We start from the raw sequence: 20,605 nt of genomic DNA, 5'->3' as shown, positions 1-20,605 counted from the left end.
ATGTTGGAATTGCAGACGTACATAGAGATGTGTGGTCCTCCTAAATCAAGTCTGGTTTGGGATTTGGTTTTGTTCTCTGATTCCAAAGCCTGCCTGCTCTCCATCACAGACTATCAGCTCAGGATGCTCTGTCTCCAAACTCATCAGGCAGGTATGAAATGATATGGCACCTAAATCCTGTGCGAGGTGCAGAGTCTAAGAGAAACCTCTCCAAGGCTACTAGAGATCTTTCGTGCAGAAATGTAGAACGTTGGGAAGGCTGGTTGTTCCAGTCTTTCTTAAAAATGATATTCTGTTTTTAAAAATGAATCTGCTTTAGCACTGATAGGGAAAACAAAGCAAGAGCTTAGCATCTCATATTGAGGACAGACTCCTTCACAGCCCATAGCTGTTGAGATTCAGTGATAGACAGCTGTCCCTGGCTACCCACAGGGTACCAATTAGGATGACAAATATGTGGATTCTCAAGTTCTTTAGAGAAAAGAGTAACATTTCTACATTACTTATATACTTTCTCTTTTGTACTTTAAATCATCTCTAAGTCATCGTTATTATTATATATGATTATTATTATAAATAACACAGTGTAAATGCTATGTTAATAGCCATGTGACTTATGGAATAATGATACAAAAAGCTTTACATACTCTGTACATTTTTTCTCGAGACATATTTTTTGGGGTAATGGTTGGCTGAATCCACATGCAGAAACCATGGACTTGGAGGACTGACTGTAATACATTCTTCAAGAAGAAGGTGTGTACATGCAAATTTACCACTCTGGTTTTAGCTGTGTCCATAATGTTATTGTCAAGATAGGTTTCTGTGATATTCTTATTCCTATGAGAATTATAAGATAAAAATCCCAGCCCTCCAATATGTTACATCCCCAGTCTCTTCATATTCTGACAGGTGACAAGCTTCTTTGCCCCTGTGTCAGACACACAGGTGTAAACATGCTTGGCAGAGATGGGCTCAGAGATGCATGAAGGATGAGCCCAACCACAAAAGGAGAAAAGAAGCACTTCACAGTGCCCCTCCCCCACCCCCCGATTTATTTGCTCATGGTGTCATGTGTTCTGGCTGCCATCTAAGCCAGTTGGAGGTGTTGAAACAAGTTTTAGAACAGAGCAGTTATGTAAATACCACAGCCTGTGTAAAAGGAAGTCTTGCTATATTGCCATTTGTCATCAAGCCTGCAGTGCCAAAGAATGACAGATCTTTTAGAATCCACTGTTGGGAATGCATAGCCAGCAGTTGGACTATGAGATTTATGTGCTTGGGTTTAGACACTGGCTATCCAACTTTGAATTGAGGGCTGTGACACCCAGATTATATTGGGGACCCACCTTATGAACTTTGGATCACCCCAAAAGGACCATATTCCAAAGGAGAAAAATCTAACTTTCTGGTGAAGAAAAATAAAGCTCCTTCCTAGTAGGAGTCACCCATAGGACTTGGAGAGAGCCTAGACCTGGGATTATATATCTCTTGAGCTTTCCTTGGAAGTAGAAACAATGGATGAAGAAACAGGGAGAAAAAGAAAGCAGGTGTGAGGAAGAGGAAGAAAAGGAAGAGTTTTCTTTGTGATTGTTCTTAATGTATTTCTTTTCTCTTTTTTCCCCTAATGGTTACTCTCATGTGGTTACTGTATCTGACTGTGTTACCTGGTATATTGTCTGTGTGTGTGTGTGTGTGTGTGTGTGTGTGTGTGTGTGTGTGTGTGTGTGTGTGTATTTATTTATTTGTTTATTTGAAATAGGGAAGGGAAGCGGGGGGAAATAAGATGATTGGGAGAGAATGGGGGGAGGAAAATGGGGGCAAAAACATGAGAAGGGGTATCATTTCTGTGAGAAGTAATGCACCTACTGCCTGACGAATGTAACTGTAACCCCTCTATACATTATCCCTGCAATAAAAAAAGAAAAGAAAGAGATGGAGGGAAAGGCAACCTGGGTGGTAAGGGGAAACTCCAAGATGCTTATGTTGTAGATAAGCAATGAGAAGGCTACTTGGACTGGGCCACAAGGTACCCTCAGGAAATCAGGAGGCCTAGGACTGCTGTGTTCCTTGTAAGTCTCTGTCTTTTCCACCCAAGCTGGGGAGTGGGGTCAAATGTTAATCCCTTATGACTTATGGCTATGAGAGTCTTTAATGTGTACCCAATGAGCCATCCTAGGGCTTGTCAGCATGGTTCAATAAACATTTACCTGAAGATTATATGTCAGGAACTGGGCACAAAGTGGCCAACACTTGATCCCATATCCAGGGTGGGGCCTGTTATAATAAATATTCTTATAGTTCCAGCAGTAGAAAAGGCATCTGGCTCTGCAAGCGTTATGAATTACCAGATAGTTATTATGAACCATTTTCATTTGTTAGCTCTAGAACGAATAGCCAGAGGTACTCCTGTTCTATTTTATTGTTTTTTAGAGATGAGGAAATTGACGTATAGAGGCAGAACTATTTGCCTCAGGTTTCACAACCAGCAAGTTGGTAGAGCCATGATTTCAATTCAAGCAGCAGTGTAGTTGCTATGAGAAGTATCTCTTAGTCCCATGTGTTTTTCTGTCTCTACTGAAGGTAGCCACCATATCTTCTTAACTATTTTTTCCCTAGGGATTGATTCTACATAAACTCTAAGGACATTATTGTTGAATGAATAGGTAAATAGATGGATGAGTAGGTGGATGGATAGATGTATGTAGATGGGCACATAGGTGGATAGATGGATAGGTGAATGGATGGATGGATAGGTGATGGATGAATGGATGGATGAAATGAGATGAATAGGATCTTCAGGAAGCTTATAGTCTAAAGGAGAAAACAGACATGCGAACAGCTAAGTCTGTGAGATTGGGATAGAAGAAGTATTAGTCCAAATCAGGGCATCAGGAAGGTTTTGTGTCAGACTTGTATAATATATATAATTTGACAGACTCCAGTAAGGAAGGTTTTGGCCGCAGAGGGCTGGCTGGTATCGTAACTCTTGCATTGTTTTAGGATTCCAGAACACCAAGGGGCAGGTGGAGAAAAGCATCCCTGTGAAGATATTTGGGCTTTCTCTTAAGTACAGTTGAGGGTACCTGAAAGAGTTTATGGTGGAGTAAAGTAGAATGTGTGGCTTTGGATTTCTGACCTGAATTCTGGCCACAGTATGAAAAAAGGAGGGAAAAAATTGAGGAAGGGGGGAGGGGTGGATTACTATCATGGTCTTGCTAAGAGATCACTTGCACTGGGGTTGGGGTCGGGGGGAGATGAGTGGGGGGAAGGCAGAGGATGCTAGGTTAAAGGCACAGTAGGAGTGCAGATATGGTGTGCAGTGTTCCCAATGTGGTTCCATTCTGAGCTCTTTAAGGTAAAGACCAACACACCTGTCAATTTATGCCATGCCAGCTGCAGTTCAAGTCAGGAGAGAGAAATACCACGTTAAAAATGCATAACTGGGGGACCGGGAGTTTGGCCTAGTGGTAGATTGCTTGCCTAGCATGCACAAAGACTGGGGTTCAATTTCTCGGTATCACATACATAAAAAAAAGCTGGAAGTGGTGCTGTGGCTCAAGTGGTAGAGCTCTAGCCTTGAGAAAGCCCAAGGACTGTGCTTAGGCTCTGCTTTCAAGGCCCAGGACTGGCAAAAAGAAAAAGAAAAAAGAAAGAAAGAAAAAAAAAAGCATATCTGGGAAAGACTGTACCTTTGAAAAATTACTGCACCTTTAGGCCGGGCTACAAAGAGTTTCTAGTGGGATGCATAAAGGCCTGGTCTGCCTGAGCAAGCTGGGTCATGGTTTCATGGAACATAATCCAGACTGTGGTGATAGGTGCTAACGGTTTTGAGCCCTTACAGTGTGCCTGGCATATTTATGAGCACATTAGGTGCCTATGATACTCATTTGCACTTCATAAAAATCCTATGAGGTGTTGTACTGATCCTCATTTACCGATAGGAAAGCAGACACAGAGACGCTGAGTCACTAATTATCCCAGGTCACATGTGCTATGGGACCAGAGACACCAGGGAGATAAGGCCTTCTAAGTTATTATTGCTTTTGTGGATTTGGAAGTCTTTGCAAATCCCACTGAATGATTCAGAGGCAGAGAAGGGAAAGAAGATGTTAGGGCTGTCCTGATTGGAGAAAGAAGGGTCAAGGGAAGTATATATCTTTAAAAAAAATGATGAGATAAATACTGGCTTAGAACAAGGCAAGTTCAGAGGCAGATTTTATTTTTAAATTAATCGTTGTTGACAATACTGGGCTTGAAATCAGATTCTGGGCATTGTCTTCTGTCTATATTGCTCAAGGATGGCACTCTGCTACTTGAGCTATACCTCCATTTCTGGCATTTTGGTCAATTGCAGATGTGTCTCATAGACTTTCTTGCTTAGGGTGGCTTGAATCCAGGTCCTCAGATCTCAGCCTCCTGAGTAGCTGGTATTACAAGAATGAGCCACTGGTGCCTGGGTCAGAGGCAGATTTTAAAGATGCAGGGCAGGAGGGAGCTGAAGGTGGGTGTGAGTGTGCATGTGGCATGTCTTAGGATATATAGAAGATGTGGAATAAAAGCATGAGGGAGGAAGGGGCAGGCACAGCCTTAAGAGGCTTGCCTGATCTCATTGATATGAAACTTAGAGACAGTTCCTGGGTCTTGGGTGAAGCAGACTGCTTATATGAGTCCAAGTTTTCTTTTTAGGGTGATAGATATGGAACTAGAAAGAGGACATGATTGTACAACATGGTTAATGTAACTACCACCAAAATGCTCACTGTGTGAGTGTGAGTGTGTGTGTGTGTGTGTGTGTGTGTGTGTGTGTGTGTGTGTGTGTGTGTAGTGCTGAGGATTGAACCCAAGGCTTTGTGAAGGTAAGGAGTATTCTTTGCCACTGAACTACCCCAACCTTGACTTCTTTAACGGTTAATTCCATGTGTATGAATTTTACTATAAACTAAAAACCAAAGCAACAACGACCTCAGGGAGCCAAATAGTTTCTGATCTCTGCTTGCACCCTATGACGTGAGCAGCTTAAAAAAATTTTTTAAAAGAAAATAATAATTTGTTATGTGCCAGTACTGGGTCTTGAAATCAGCACCTCCAACTATTTCTTAGCTTTTTTTTCTTAAGGCTAGTGCTCTGCCATTGGGGTTATATCTCCATTTCCAGCTTTTTAGTGGTTAACTGGAGATAAGGATCTTTTGGCTATGTCTGCCCAGACTGGCTTTGAACTCAGATCCTCAGCTCTCAGTCTCCTGACCAGCTAAGATTAAAAACATGAACCACAAGCATTGGGTCAACATGACTAGCTTTCTTTTCATCCTCTTGCATCCCATGATGTTTTCTTGTTTAGGAGAATGGAAGCACTGGGAGATCTAGTTCTCTGGGCATAGTGAGTGCTCAGGAGGTGCCAGAAGGGACAATGGTTGAATTTTCTGAGGAGGTAAATCCAGAGAAGGGTGGAAGGGTGGTACTGGCACTGAGACATTGACTATGAAGAAAGTGAAACAAAGTTGGCTGAGAAGAAGGAAAACCCTGTGTTGTTACTATGTTTAATGATCTGCTTAAACCAGGGCAAGTGAACTAGAGTCATTCATTATTGACATTGTTTATGTGTTTATGTGCTGTTTGTCTATCCTTGATGCTGTTGAACTGCTTGAGTACAGAAAATAAAGCAGAATGAAATGAAGTGCAATTGTTGTTGAAAGTGTTTGTAACAAATGGTGGGAGGCTGAAGACCAGGGAAAAATGGAAAGAGTGCTTCTAAAACTCACAAGTGAAGGCTGAGACCAGGACTAGGTATATCTGGCTCAAGGAGAAGAATGAAGGGAAAAGTCATTGGGCCCCAAGTAAGCCTATGACAGTGAGTTGTAAAACTTTAGTGCCTAGGGCAGTCTTTTGAGATAAAGAAAATACAAAAATGTAGTTGTTCTCCCCTAAAAAATAATATTTTAAGTTTTACTTTAATGTTGATCATGTTGATGTTTTTTCATTATTAATATAAGCTAGCACATGTAAGATAAGGATGTATGGTTTGTTGTTTTTATTTTAATTTTCTGTATGGAGATTGTATGAATGAATTCTTCATGTCCATAGGGCCTTGTGTCAATGATAACTGGTTGTTGAAATAAAAGCAGTGAATCACTGCCTTTTGGTTGGCCAATTAAGGGTCCTTTCCAGAATGAATATGAGGCAACCCTAGCATGTCTGACTCTTTGCAAGCTCATTCTTTGTACCAGCCATTCTTTCATTGATTCACCTATTCATTCATTTTTGCTGTTCTAAGGATTGAAACCAGGGCCTCTGGCATGCTACATGTAGTAGGTTCTCTACTTTTGAGCTATGCATAACTATTTCTCTTTATCTAGGGAAGGTTTTGTTTGATTTGATTTTTTTTTTTCAGTTTAGGAACATAGGGTACATACTTTGACTGGAAAGTAGTTAAAAACCCAGTGTGGTGAGAGGCAACCTGACTCTGCCATTACTAGCAGTGTGCTTCTGGGTCAGTTGCTTAGCTTCTGTCACTTATAGTTTCATTTTACATTTGTGGAGGTGATTGTCTTCTGCTAAGGTGGTGGTGATGGTGGTGGTGAAACAACATCAACTAAGGGAGTTAATGACATATGTGAAATCGCTTCTATTCCTGGGATGGAATATAGTAAATCTCAGCTCTTTCTCACTCTTCCCCATCACCCCCTCCTCCCCACACCCCATGTTTCTTCCATTCTAGTCTCTGTACAGTTTCACTCTGGTGGAAACACAGGATTGAAGGAGAACAATTGGGCTGTTTTAAGTGTTGCTCTTATAGCCAGGTCTTTTCCATGCAATCCTTCCTAGTCTTTAGCCTGCTTCAAGCCCAGTGGTGTCTGGCTACTGTTGAAACAACTCATTAATGATGTGCCTCCCTGCCACCCATGAAATGTGTTAATGAAGTACTCTCAGAGGAGGCAGAAAGCAAAATAAAATCATGCCACTGCACTCCGCCTGCCTCTTTTCATATATCAACTTGAAGGCCATGACGTCTGAGAAAGCCTCTTAGTGTTGAATGAGAACTTTCTATTGCAGATAAGGCTGTCCTTTTTATCACTAGCGGATATGAGATGGCATTGGGAACCTCCTCAGCTTGTTCCCAACACAAGTACTGCCTCCTGGATTGCTGGCTGTCACTGTCTGCAGCTGTATTTCTTTTGTCCTACAACTGGCCACTGCTGTTTGACGGTCATAAGCCTGCAGGTTGACCCTGGTCTTGCCTTTCTCTCCTGTGTTTCCTGGGAATGTTCTGTTACTTCTCAAGAAAAATGTAAAGCTTCTTCACTCTTTAGGAAAGTTTAACTCTGAAGAAAAGTAGACCTTCAAGTAACTCAGCTAAGTCTATGTGGTGGCTAATCCCCCATCTTAGGAAAATAATTTTAAAATTAAAAGTAATACCATGTATGTATGTATGTATGTATGTATGTATGTATGTATGTATGTATTTTTGCCTAGTTCTGGGACTTGAACTCAGGGCCTGGAACCTGTCTTTGGACAGTTTTTGCTCAAGGCAAGCACTCTATCACTTGAGCTCCAGCACCACTTTTGACTTTTTGTGTATGTGGTACCAAGGAATGGATCCCAGGGCTATGTGCATGCTAGGTGAGTACTCCTTCACTAGGCTATGCTCCTGGCCACCTTATTTATTTATTTATTATTTTTTTTTCCAGTCCTGGGGTGTAGAATTCTACCACTTGAGCCACAGCACCACTTGTGGTTCTTTCTATGTATGTGGTACTAAGGATCAAACCAGGGTCTTTGTGCATGCGAGGCAAGCACTCTATCACTAGGCCAAACTCCTGCGCCCCCCTCCTTTTCTTAACTGGACTTTCAACACAGATGTTAATGTAATTTGGTCTCTCTCTCTCTCTCTCTCTCTCTCTTTCTCTCTTTCTTTCTGACTCCAACTTCCTATCCCAAATGATTTTGTAAAAATCATGTGAGTAATGGTATAATTTAAGAAAAGATCCAAAGCACAATAACCATTCAGTATTTGGTAAATGGGGTTTTAAATTCAGATTAAAGAAAAAAGTATTCAGGTTCCAGACAGGCAGCCTAGTACTATGTGCAAAGGTGCCTATTGATGAAACATTTAGAACGTTCTTTCAATTCCCCCTTTAAGTCCCAGGGTATTGGAACTCAGTTGATGGATGTCTCTAGGCAGATAAAATACTTGAGTCTTTTTAGTGGAAGACACTGGGATCTTTTCACACGACTTGGCACTTGGAAAATATGGCTATAATTAACATATACACTGTAGTTAGTTTTCAGAAAATGTACATTTTTCATGTCTTAAGGAAACTTTATAGAGTTACTTAAAAAGTAGTAACAGTCTACTAGAAGTGCACACATAGAGAAGAAGCTATTGGGTTTTCTTCCTTTCTGTCTGAGGTCTTGTACATGGTGGTAGAATTGATGGTAGGCTGAGCCCATTCCACAACTCTAGAATTCTCCCCTCCTCTTCTCTTCTATACCAGAAAAGAAAATAAGCTTAGGTAGGGAGAAAAAAAGTACCTCCTCTTTATATACCCTGAATTCTAACTGAAATTTATTTTTTAAAGTTATGGATAAAGGCAAAGTAGAATACCTATCCTTGGGGGCAATTGGTTCTTAGACTTCCATGGATGCCAAAATTTGAAGATCCACAAGTTCCTTATTGGGCTATATTTGCATATAGCCCTGTGTACTTTAAGTCATCTCTGGGTTACTTATAATGCCTAACCCAATATAAATAATTGTTATGTAACATTTTAGGGAATAATAACAAAAGAAAAAAGTCTGAATATGTTTAGCATCAAAGCAGCATTTCCACCAAATATTTTAAATCTGTGGTTGATTGAATCTGTCCATGCTATATTCCTGTACACAGAGATATTAGTGTATTGGAAATCCCTTGACCTTCATCATCAGGAAATACATATCACTTTACATATGTATATACACATGCATATACATGTACACATACATGTATATACATACACACACGTATGCATGAATACAAATACACATATACATACAGATATGCATGTATTTGTGTGTATGTATGTATATATGCACTCCTCATTACTTCCAAATGGTGGTAGGTAACAGATCCACTTTTATATCTTATAACTTGGTATATTAATAAAGAGGCACTCATTACTACAACACCATTCAAACAGATTATGGTTGCAAGTCCAAGTGTACTTTCTAATAGTTTGTATTTTATGTATTGAAAAACATAATTTGCACGAAGCATCCATGGTCTTCACTAGCTTGTGAGTGGGGTCCAGGACATGGAAAAGATTAAGGCCTCTGCTGTTCCCTTTGATCTCTGTTTTATTCTATTAAATAATAAACTGATAGCTAACTGGCATGTTATCATGATGATTGTTGGCCTTGGATGCCCAATATCAACTCCTGGGGGAATTGAAGAAATCCCAGTGTGCCAGCTATACCCTAGACATTACAGTCCAGCGGGAGTCATTTACTAACAAGGACATGTTTTGAGAAATGCACTGTCAAATGCTTTTTTTTTTTTTGTCCTCCTAGATAGCGTTTACACAAACCTAGGGGATATAAGTCAGGTGATATAAGCCTGCTTGGGCAATCCAGAAATAAGGGTAAATACAAGATATAGGAGGTTCCTGCTTGTATAACATGGTATACTGTTTTAATAGGAGTACACTAAAGTAACAATCTGAAGCAAATACATATATCAGGAACCCATTCATTTATTGTCAATGCTGTTCATATTATATGTGCTGTACTTTTATATGACTGTGGGGTGGTAGGTTTGTTTCTTCAAGCCTCATCATAGACAGCTCTGGGATGCATCATACTACAGTCTTACAAAGTCTCGACAGTACTAGATGATAGAAATTTTCTAGCTGCTTTACTATCTGGTACCACCTTCTTGGTGGAAGCATCCTTAGGTGATGTGTGACCTCTAGGATGGCCATGGGAACCCCAATTTTTAGCTGAATTAGAGACCATTGGTTTAAAGGATCCAAACTGAAGTTCTTTCATCTTTCTGGAGATAGTAGTGGCTGACAAATTTTGTGCATACGCAATTGTTATAGCCAGCCACCCCCATAGTATTCTGTGATGCGATTATACTATGTGTGTTATACTGTATGGGCATACGGAATGCATTCTAGTCATTTACAACATTGGCTGATTCATAGCTACTTTATGATTTAAAAGATAAAAGTTAAAAATTCTCTTTTATTAGTATTTCAATTTGCCTAAAACGGAAGGGTCTGATTCTTCTAGGCTCAGTACAGGAGTAACTTTATTTTTATTTTTTGTCAGTCATGGGGCTTGAACTCTGGGCCTCGGTGTTATCCCTGAGCTCTTCAGCTCAAGGTACTGGCATACCCTTGAGCCCACAGTGCCACTTCTGATTTTCTAGTGATTAATTGGAGATAAGAGTCTCATGGGCTTTTAGTGCCCAGGTTGGCTTTGAACTGAGATCCTCAGATCTCAGCCTTCTGAGTAGCTATTGTTTCTCACTTTTAAGGAGTGGTGTAAATAGGAGGGGAAATGGTGGTATGTGAGACTTGCAGAGCAATGGATCATCCATGTCAATCCTCTGAATTTGTTTGCTCATCAGTTAGAGATAACCAGTACAGGACATCCAGGCTCAGTGACAGGTGTTTTTACCCTTGCAATTCTTGAGGATTGTAGTTCCTCATGTAGCTTGAAATGATCCATAATCTAATCCCTCAGAGTTCCTTTTCCTAGTAATAAAGATGTAGTCAAAAGTGAGGTCAACTGAAAACGAATTATGCGTGCATCTACTAAATACCCAAAGTATGTACCTTAAGCCCATACTGTCTCTCTTGGGATTTCTGTTAGCATCCAGTTGAATTTGGTGTTGAGTTCAAAGCCATATGGATATTAAATTAGCATTATAAACTCCCATAAACCTACTACTTAGAAGAGGTTGAAAAACTCTTAGGAAAATTCCCATATACTTACAGATCCACATTCACTCATTTTTATCTCTCTTGCAAAAAAAAATAGAGTCAAATCTCCTGTCAGGAAACAGAATCTACCCAGAAAAATTTAATGAAGACTAATAAAAAAATAGTTGCAGGATTGCTGATGAGAATGAGGGAGTGCCTAAGACACCTTGAGTACCAACATTAGGGCTGAGGAGCCAGGGATGGAAGTATACGGTCTGTGGAGCATGGGAGATTTGGAACCAGGAAGGAGGGGTTTCAGTAAAGAAAGAAGCACAGGCTGCATCTATAGCTCCTGAGGAGGGAGATGGGGCCCACAGCAATACCCTGACCTTGCTCCTTCTTGCAGTAATCCTCCCTGGGACTCTAGTTGGCTGAAACAATGGAAAACTAGCAAGCAGGAGAATCTAGGTGATGAAGGGCTCGGCAGAATAACCAGGTTGTCCTGCATCAGGAAGCTGCCTGATGTCAGGAATGTGAGAAGCACCAGGCAGAGGGCAAGAGCACAGAAGTAGGACACAGCACATATTTTCTCTCCCCTGTCTTCCAGGACTTGGATAACTCCATGTTCACTCTTAAAGATACATCAAGACCATTGAGGCAGAGAGATTCAAAATTGTATCACATACTAAAAAGCAAAACCACTGTATTATGATTTCATACCTGTGGCCTCACTGCTGCTGGGTGAGGATCAACCTCCATTCTACAGAGATTAAGAGATGAATGAGCTGCTGCCATTTCAGGATGTTTAAAAATGAGACTATGAACAACTCAGGATTAGCAAACACAATGACCTTTCAATGTTTACATGTAAGAGCTGGAAACACAAAACTAAATACAATATAAACATGCTTTCATAATATAACCACAGATGTTACACAAGTATGACGGGATAGAATGTAGTAGTTGGTGTGGTCTGATAATGGGCAAGTCTGTCCAAGTTCTGTGATGAATGTCTTCCTTCAACTCCATGTTATGTGAATCTCCAAGAGGCTGTGTGGCCCCTGTTAGAGAAAGTCTGAAGAGTAAACATGAGGCTGTGGGATATGGGGTTCTAACTAACCTAACCTTACCTTTCCATGCACTGTATATAAGTTACCTCTAGTATGAAAATACTAAAGAGAAAAAAGTTCCAAACTTGGAAACTTTAAGAGCATCAACATGATGTCACCAGTAAAAATTCCACACCTGACCTTCTAAACTAGATCACAGAAGGCAGGCGTATACAGTTCCTGTCAGACTAAATGTGTGAGGTTTGTAGGAAGCCTATATTAATTCTATGTTAAGATTAGTCCCAAATTCCGAGATGTTCCAAAATCTCAAACAGTTCTGCCCAAGTATTTTGGATAAAAGATACTCTACTCTTCACCTGGGTATCACATTTCAGTTGCCTCTAGGCCTTCTCAGATCCAGATTTAGAAAGACTCGTAGGTTGGGGTGTGCCTGAGATTAGGGTAATTTTGAAGAAGAGCACATGTGAGTGACATGGCGCCTCTCAGCCTATTGTTGAGCAGAGAAGTCCAACTGTGTATCACAGTGACCCCTGTCAGCAAATGTTGACTTCTTTAGGGCACTGCTCATTTATGGAGACTAAACCCAAGACAAGAAAGAACATGGGTTAGCTAGATTTTCATCACTATGAGAACGTAACTGAGGAAATCACCTTTAAAGGTGGAAGGATTTATTTTGTCTTAGAGTTTCATAGGTTTTGGTCTATTGTTGGCTAGATCTGTTGCTTTTTAGGTCTGGTGTGATGGGGGAGGGGCACATGGAGTAAAGCTGCTCACATCATGGTGGCAGGAAGCATAGAGAGAAGCTAAGGTCCAAAGAGCCTGTTCAGGAGCCTGTTCCTCAAGGATAAAACTTTCTCCCCGTAACTTTCTTCCCCACGCCACCTTTAACACAAGGCCTTTTGGAGCATTTAAGATCCAAACTAGAAAATCGGTGTCACTTTAATCTTTTTACAGTAGCTGTCTGTTGAAAAACTTGGGATATAGGGGGTAATTGAGATTGTCCTCTTGGCTTTACATGGATGAAACATCCTCCATGTTTAGCTGTATGCTAGTGTCAGGCATAAAAAGGACCTAAGGAGCTTGTTAAAAAGGCAAGTCTCTGGACAAACCCCTTTCTAGGCATGAAGTCCTCAGTTTCTACCAGCCTCCTAAATGGTTCCAGAAATATAGCTTATGCATGACTCAAGTGGTAGAGTACCTACCTGGCAAGCATGATATCCTGCGTTGTGAAAGCTCTAGAACTGTCAAAATCAAATCAAAACAAAACCAGCAATCAAATAAAATGCCATAACTGAGATGACAGTTTGGGGACTATGGAGCCCCTTAAGTTGAAGCTTGATCAGGAGACCTTTTTTTTTAAATTTAAGTCAGAATTATAAAACTCCTTCTAAACCTCCTCAACGAAGTGTTTTATCTCCTGTACTTAAAGTAGCCAGCCAGTCCTTGACTGGGAAGATGCACAAAATGATTTTTTTTTCTAAAGATAATTTCTGGTGTTGTAACATGAAAGCTGCTATCTTGTTAAAAAAAAACAAAAACAAAAACAAAAAACCAAAGAAATTAACCTTTCCATCTAACTTGGTGTTCTCTCTGAAGAGGTTAGAGAAGGAATCTGGTAGTGTGTGTTTGTTTCCAGCCTGTGTTGTTATTAATCCTGTTATAAATGATAATGCTTTCCATTTACTGGCTTGTCTCTGAGGACTTTTCTGTATTGCCTGCTAGACCCTGCTGGGTGATTAAGCCACTCACTCCATGTCTTACAGGCCACTTGAGGACTATTTGCTTATAGCAGATAAATGTATTTCTTGGAGCTTTCTCTGAGCAGTGTGTTAAACTGTTAATTCTGGCTCCTGGGGTGGAAAAGACCCTCTGCTGTGGGACTGACATGGAATGGTAGGGGATGAGAAACCCACTCTGACCTTTTATTCCCTCTGCACACACATACATACAGCAGCTCACCCCCTCTCCCCCTCAGGGCTCCTGTCATTCTGTGGGGACAAAAAGACATTGAAAGCCGATACTACTTAACAAGAAGTTCTTAATACTTTTGTAAACAAGGGAATACACCATTTTTTTCCTCCTTCACTGAGTCTTAACAATTTCAGTTTGCAATATAAAGGCTTTGTGGTCAATTAGGCAGTGAAGGTGAAAGAAAAGGATAGGGACGGGTGATGGTCATATCTGAGAGAGTTTCAGCAGGTATGGTGCCTACTTCCCTAACCTCTGACTATGAAGCCTTTCAAAGCTCCAACAGTCCAATGACCTTTTCAGAACTCTAGCAGTCAGCAGTGCTGTGATTTACTCATGGAAAGAAATGAAAGAGTCCCCTTGTCTTTGTCTTCCATGTCTGTCCAGGTACAATTGGAGTGCAAGTCAGAGAGCATATAAAGGGACATTTTGGGGAAGGGGGAAAGCAGCCCAGGTTGGACCTGCCATAGGAGCTCAATTGGCTCCATTGGTCAGTTGAATTGTTTCTACTGGTTTGCTTTGATTCTTTGGTTTGTAGATGATGATGTAGAGTCTATTATTTCTTCTGTACATGTGTGTGCATGTGCATGCACATGTTCATGTGCAACACACACACACACACACACACACACACACACACACACACACACACACACACACACCTTTTATAGTCAGGTAACCTGGACCACGTTGCCACAGATTCTTCATCTAACAAAAGAAATGACTGAGGACCTCCCTAAGACTATTTTAACAAAGGTAGGACTTCTCTAGAAATGCAAGCCCTTCTGACAAACATGCTGTCATTCTCTTCAAATGAGTTGTTAGGCAGATAACTAAAGAAAATCTTTGCTGCTTAAGGTTGGAGCTAGAACATCCTGTTCTATCAAGTTTCAAGTTAGTTCAGGAGGACACTGAATGATGCATCTTGGTCATCTGAGTGACCTTTCTTGGTAATACTCACATCTGTTCTGCACACAAAACAGACTATCTCTCCAGGTTTTAACTGCACATACAGATATTCATGCCACAGGCCTCACCCTGTGTTTTAGATTAGCCTTATAAGATAAAATATACCTTTTCACTCCTTACTGTAATTTTCTGATAGAAGGTGGAGGGGGTGGGTTAGGATGCACTCTGTTGGTCCAGTCAGGAGTTTTAGGATGTAACCTCTACTTATTATTTCTGTGCACAAGCTTGTACATTTCTGCTGATAGCACCCTGGCCTTGGCCATTCCTGGTCTCCAAGTTCAGCAACCTTTGCCTGGGTTTCTTCTTCCTGTTTATTCAGCTTACAGTGTAAACTCTTGTGATCCAACCCATTGTTTTCTACCAGAATGACCAGGGTACCCAGCTAGGGTTCCGAAGTTCTGACCAAGTTCTAATCATTTCCTGGCTGGGTTGACTTGGGAAACTAAGTTGACCTCTGTCCTCATCTATTTTGTGTTTTTTTTTTTTTTGAAAGGGCAATCATCATGGAATTTACTATTGGAGTTGTTAGTGAGTACACCCATAAACATACGTATGTATGTATGCATGTGTGCATGTATGTATTTTTTCTTCGTCTCGTGATCCTGCTGATTCAGCTTCTAGGGCTCAGATCACAGGTGTGTGGCAACCATGCCCACCCAGCTAGGATCATATTTTTTTATGTGACACTTTGAATATAGGAATATAGGAAGTGCTGAAAAACATTAGTGTTTTCCCCTTTGGCTGTTTCTTATTTTTCTTTTTTAAAAATCATTATCTTCAAGCACAAAGGAGTTGTCATTAACAAAGCAGTTTATGAACACAATGTATCTTGATCAACATCACCCTTTTCAATATTCTCACTCAGCCCTCCCATCCCATCTCTTCCCTTACATTTTTTAATTATGTAAATAATTAAATCACGTGGTCTCCCCTTCTCCTTCCTTCTCCCCTCTCTCTTGTTTTTGTTGTGGTTAGGAAAGTGAACTCAGGGCCTTGAGCATGGTAGGTAAGTTCAAACTCCTACTAGAAAAAAGCCCAAAGTGGTGCTGAGGCTCAAGTAGTAGATAGAACTCTAGCTTTGAGAAAGTCTGAGGACAGCACTCAGGCTCTGAGTTTAAGCCCAGGACTGGCAAAAAAAAAAAAAAAAAAAAGCCCAACAACTGAGGGCCAGGAGTTTGGAGTTTGGCCTAGTGGTAGAGTGCTTGTCTAGCATGTACAAAGACCCAGGTTGGATTCCTTGGTACCACATATATAGAAAAGCCAGAACTGGTGCTGTGACTTAAATGGCAGAGCTCTAGCCTTGAGGAATGCCCAAGGACAGTGCTCAGGCCCTGAGTTCAGCCTCCAGGACTGGCAAAAACAAAAACTAAAACAAACTCCTACATTGTTGTTTAGCATTGTTAATATTCCAGATCCCAGAATATCCTTATTAAGCTTAGTTTCCAGCTGTGATTAACCTCACGTGTGTGAGCCCTACATGATAAAGTCCAGGTGCCATCTGTTGCTTGCCTTTGACAATTCCTACTGTTCCTCTCCACCCCCTTCTGCTTTTTAACTATCCAGGCATCTTTCAGTATTTCCAAAGCACCAAGATCTATCTCTTCTGCAGGACATTTGTTCAAGCTTTTGCTGGACTGAGCATATTTACTTCCTTCTTTACCTTGCTAGCTGTTAGTCCTCCATTCTATCTCAGCTTCATTATCTCTTCATTTCCCAAGATGAAAACTGGTCCTACATTCTTGGCTATGCCTCTTACCTGTTCTTTTCCTTGTTTGCCACAGTTTGCAATTGCGAATTTGTTTGTGGGTTTACTTAATTGCCATCTTCAAGTTCTCCTGTGCTGTAAGCTCCAGGAGGCCTAGTATGGTGGCTATACCATGGAGGAAACAGTGTAGGTCAGGGCTGTGCTGTGTGAGGAATGAATTCTACTTCCTCCAGCAGTAGCTGCAGCTCCCTTCCTGGGCTCCTCATCTGTGCATAATAAGAATGTTTATGTGCAAAGCATCACCTATATACAATTCTAGATCACAGCTTAGCCACGAAGGAAGTGCGAGGTTCTCAAACTGTAGCTTGTCAGAAACAGCTGGGGCTGGAGGGGGGGGCACCTTGTCAAAACACAGCTTGTTCAGCTGGTCCCCACATTGTGTGTGCCTGGGCTGGAGTTTGAGATTTATGTCTCTCATGAGTTCCCACGTGATACCCTTGCTGTTGATATGGATTCCACTGATTAAGAGAAGACCACAGTGAAGGACACTGATTAAGAGAGAATGTGGGTGAGCAAACCGATTTATGCTTAACAATGCACGAGGTCTGTCAGCTGGTGGGATACCAACTATGATATAAAGGTGAGAAGAAAAGCGGAATGCTCCGCATGAGTCTGTCTGCCCTCTCCTCTCTGTGTTAGACTGGGATGTGCTCTGTTTCTTCTTTTGTGGTTCAGAGGTAGGATGTAGAGGCCGAGGAGGGTGGAGTAGCAGGCCTGAAAGATGGGGGAATCAATGGATAGATCTCCTTGCAGGGAACAATTTTGGATGACAGTTCCTTCTGCTCTTGTTTCCTCTAGTCTTTGGAATGGATTTTTCTGTTATTTTGTGTCTCTCATGGCTTACGGAAAGCCATGTGACAGCCTTTAGGCCATAGAGCCTCTCCTGCATAGTCTTCTTATCTGTCTCTGAGATATTCTCCTTTGCTGTCATGGTTTTTCTTCATGGAATCTGTGTGACTCTTCAAGCTGTCTCTCCTGGAAGAGATTGTGTCATTGAGACACATTTAGCCTTGGAGTGTCGTCTATCCAAGCTTGATGTTACTCAGGTAAGTTGTTTTGTTCAAACTTTTCTTGTTCTATTAAACGAGAGTGGAGAGCTGTGAGATATGGAGGACTCGTGTCCAAAGGCTTGGGCCGTGTGACTCTGACTAGGAACAGGTCATTGCATTCTGCCAAAGCTCAGTGCCTTTTCTGCATGGGAACTCATGCTACCCACCTCTTAGAGTTTATGGGAAGAAAAAAAAATGTTTGTGAAGACAGAACCCAAAGTCTGCAGCTAATCATATAACAAAGTTAATGTCTTGGTTTTGCTAGAAATGTCATCGTTCTGCAAGATGTTAAAGTTAAGGGAAGCTTATATTTTTTCCTACTGTGGTGCAGAAGCTCTAGTATTTCTCCTTTCCTTCCCCTTTTCTCCCTCTTTCCTGCCTGTCTTCCCTGCTTAGTGAGTCTCTGGTGGTGGAAATGTGAAATCACTGAAGCATGACAAGGTTGCTCAGCCAAAAGGCAACTGGTGCTTTGTACTGTGTTACATCAAGACAGTCATACTTTTAATTACATGTTGACAGCAAACTGTCCTGGGATGGTGACTATTTTTAAAATTTTGGTCCTAGGGCTTGAACTGAGGGTCTAGGTTCTGTCTCTAGCTGTTTGTTTTGAGCCATAGCTCCACGTGTGTGTGTGTGTGTAACTGAAGATAAATCCCTTGGATTTTACTCCCCCGCTGGGTGCACGTCCTTCAATTTTGGCCACCTGATAGCTAGAATTACAAGGGTGAATCACGGCTTTGGAATTTTTATAAAACACTTTGTTGTAAACAGTTAATTTAGATCAAACAGGCTGATTCTACCACTAGGAAGAAGTTTTGAGAGTAAGGTGGGGAGGATATAGGCTCAAGGTGAATACTACTTTAAGCTCCTCTTCCATGTACTTGGAGATTGGTTGCTGTTGGGTGGCATGTCTTTTTAAAAGATTCTCCGTACTTATCTTGAAAATAACATTCTGGAGAAGTGTGGGATATGTGGTTCCTAAATTTTCTTGCCTGGGAAGTGAAGACAGCTTCCCAAGCTCTGAGAATGGAGATGGATTTACATCTACAAATCAGTAAACACACCTGCCTGCCTAATATGCTGGTACAGCCTATGGCAAATCTGTTTCCATGTCAAACACAGCCTGGTATGATTGAGGGGTCACTTGAGAGGAGTGGCTGATGCTGGTATCACTGTAGCTGGTGTGTGTAGGGGGGAAGGGGGAGTTGGAGCTGCCCCTGCCTCAACTGATGATAGTTTGTGTCCTGGCTGTGCCCCTTAGCTGGCTATTTTTAACTCTGTGCTTCGCTTCCTTCATGAGTGTTACAGATTGTAGCTCCTGACAGGGATTGGAATAAAGTTGGGAGGGCTTGAGATGCATCATCTGGCTGGTTTAGCAACCTTCTTCGAGATTCAGGTTGTGGCTCTGCTGTGGTCATTAGTGTCACCTGACACTTTGGGTGATCTCCAGACTTAATAGTTATAGCAAAGAACATCTTCGAGCCCCAGGGAAGGCAGGGTGAAGAAGAAAAGAGGATGTCTGGAGGTGGTGGGAGTTAAGGGGGCCTGGAGACCAGGGGCCCCACGACATCTGGGGACCGTCAATGGAGTGGCAGCACTTCAAGAGCTTCTAGGCCCCTGTGAAGGAGTTGCTGGTATAGAATCTGATAAGTCTTCCTTGGGTATGAAGCTGGAGGCAATAAATGGCTCTTCATACAGTGTAAGTGAACTCAGATAAATTCCTGTCCGCCCAGCCATAATCTGACCAGTGTGTTATCTGGGGCTTGAGGTATGTTAGGGAGCAAAGGGGAGAAAGTAATTTCTCACCTTCATGTAGTCTGGCCATGGCCTCAAGGATACATTTTTCTCATGAAAAATTGGTTACCTGGTAAATCATTTTAATATCTGAATGCTGGCCTCCTGCCCTCCAAGCCCTGCCAGCAGCCAAAGGACCAGAGGCTGTGATCCTCTCCTACATTGCTCTGGGCCTTGGCACTTCAGCTTGGAAGAGATGTGAGCTTGGAGGAGCCTCAGGATTTGGTTCTGACTTTACTTCAGAATTTGCAAAAACCTGCAAATTGGTCTGAAGGAGTTGAGTTTATTTGTCCTCTTACTAAGAGTGTGATCTTGGCTGCAATTGGCTGCTTTTTGGGGGGCTGTCAATATTTCATCTCCTTGGTGAGTATCCATTTCTAACCTTTGGATTTTTCTCACTGTTTGGGCTCTTATTTGTCAGAATGGCTTCAATCATACAGTTGTGTTAAAAAGTCCATACAGGAAACATAGGACTACGCTTATCTGCAAAGATTGTGTAAAATGTGTGATTTAATAAACCTTGTAAGGACATGTGTTCTTAATCAGTTTCTTCACAGCTTTGTTACTCTTGTGTGTGTGTGTGTGTGTGTGTGTGTGTGTGTGTGTGTGTGTGTGACATGTGTTCTTAATCAGTTTCTTCACAGCTTTGTTACTCTTGTGTGTGTGTGTGTGTGTGTGTGACGAGCATAAAGATATGAAGGTAGAATAGGGGTTAATGATGTGAAAATACTAGCGTAATAAATATTATGTGAAAATACTAGGATACTGAAAATGAGATGAAAATACCAAATATGATGTGCAAATACTAATGAATATGATTAGAATGAAAAACAATAAAATGAAATATAGCTAAAATACTTAAAGACGTATATCGTCAGTGCCATCATGTATCTAAGGGCATATGGCATAAGAGATAGAACTGTTAGAACAGGCATATGGCAATCACTGTGGAAACAGCCAGCACCCAGGTACACAACATAGAGTAATTTTAAATGTTTGAGAATCCAGACACCTGGCCATAGGAGATAGAGTAAGACAACAGCACACCCCTAGGCACAACCAATCAGAAGGAGACTTTGCTGG

General features: G+C 41.4%; 1 protein-coding gene across 1 annotated transcript in view; it reads left to right on the top strand.

The window, feature by feature from the left end:
- Nucleotides 1-681: 681 nt before the first annotated feature.
- The window catches only part of Mgat5 (alpha-1,6-mannosylglycoprotein 6-beta-N-acetylglucosaminyltransferase), a 320,121-nt gene continuing 300,197 nt past the window's right edge, over nucleotides 682-20,605 (top strand). Inside the window, exon 1 of the mRNA XM_090342912.1 lies at nucleotides 682-756. The gene's annotated coding sequence lies outside the window, so the exon portion shown is untranslated. The remainder of the gene's footprint in view (nucleotides 757-20,605) is intronic.

The sequence above is a fragment of the Megascapheus bottae genome, chromosome 12 (assembly GCF_031878675.1).
Source record: "Megascapheus bottae isolate mThoBot1 chromosome 12, mThoBot2.hap1, whole genome shotgun sequence".
NCBI lineage: Eukaryota > Metazoa > Chordata > Mammalia > Rodentia > Geomyidae > Megascapheus > Megascapheus bottae.
The sequence above is the reverse complement of the archived record's forward strand: the minus strand, read 5'-3'. Positions and strand labels throughout refer to the sequence as shown.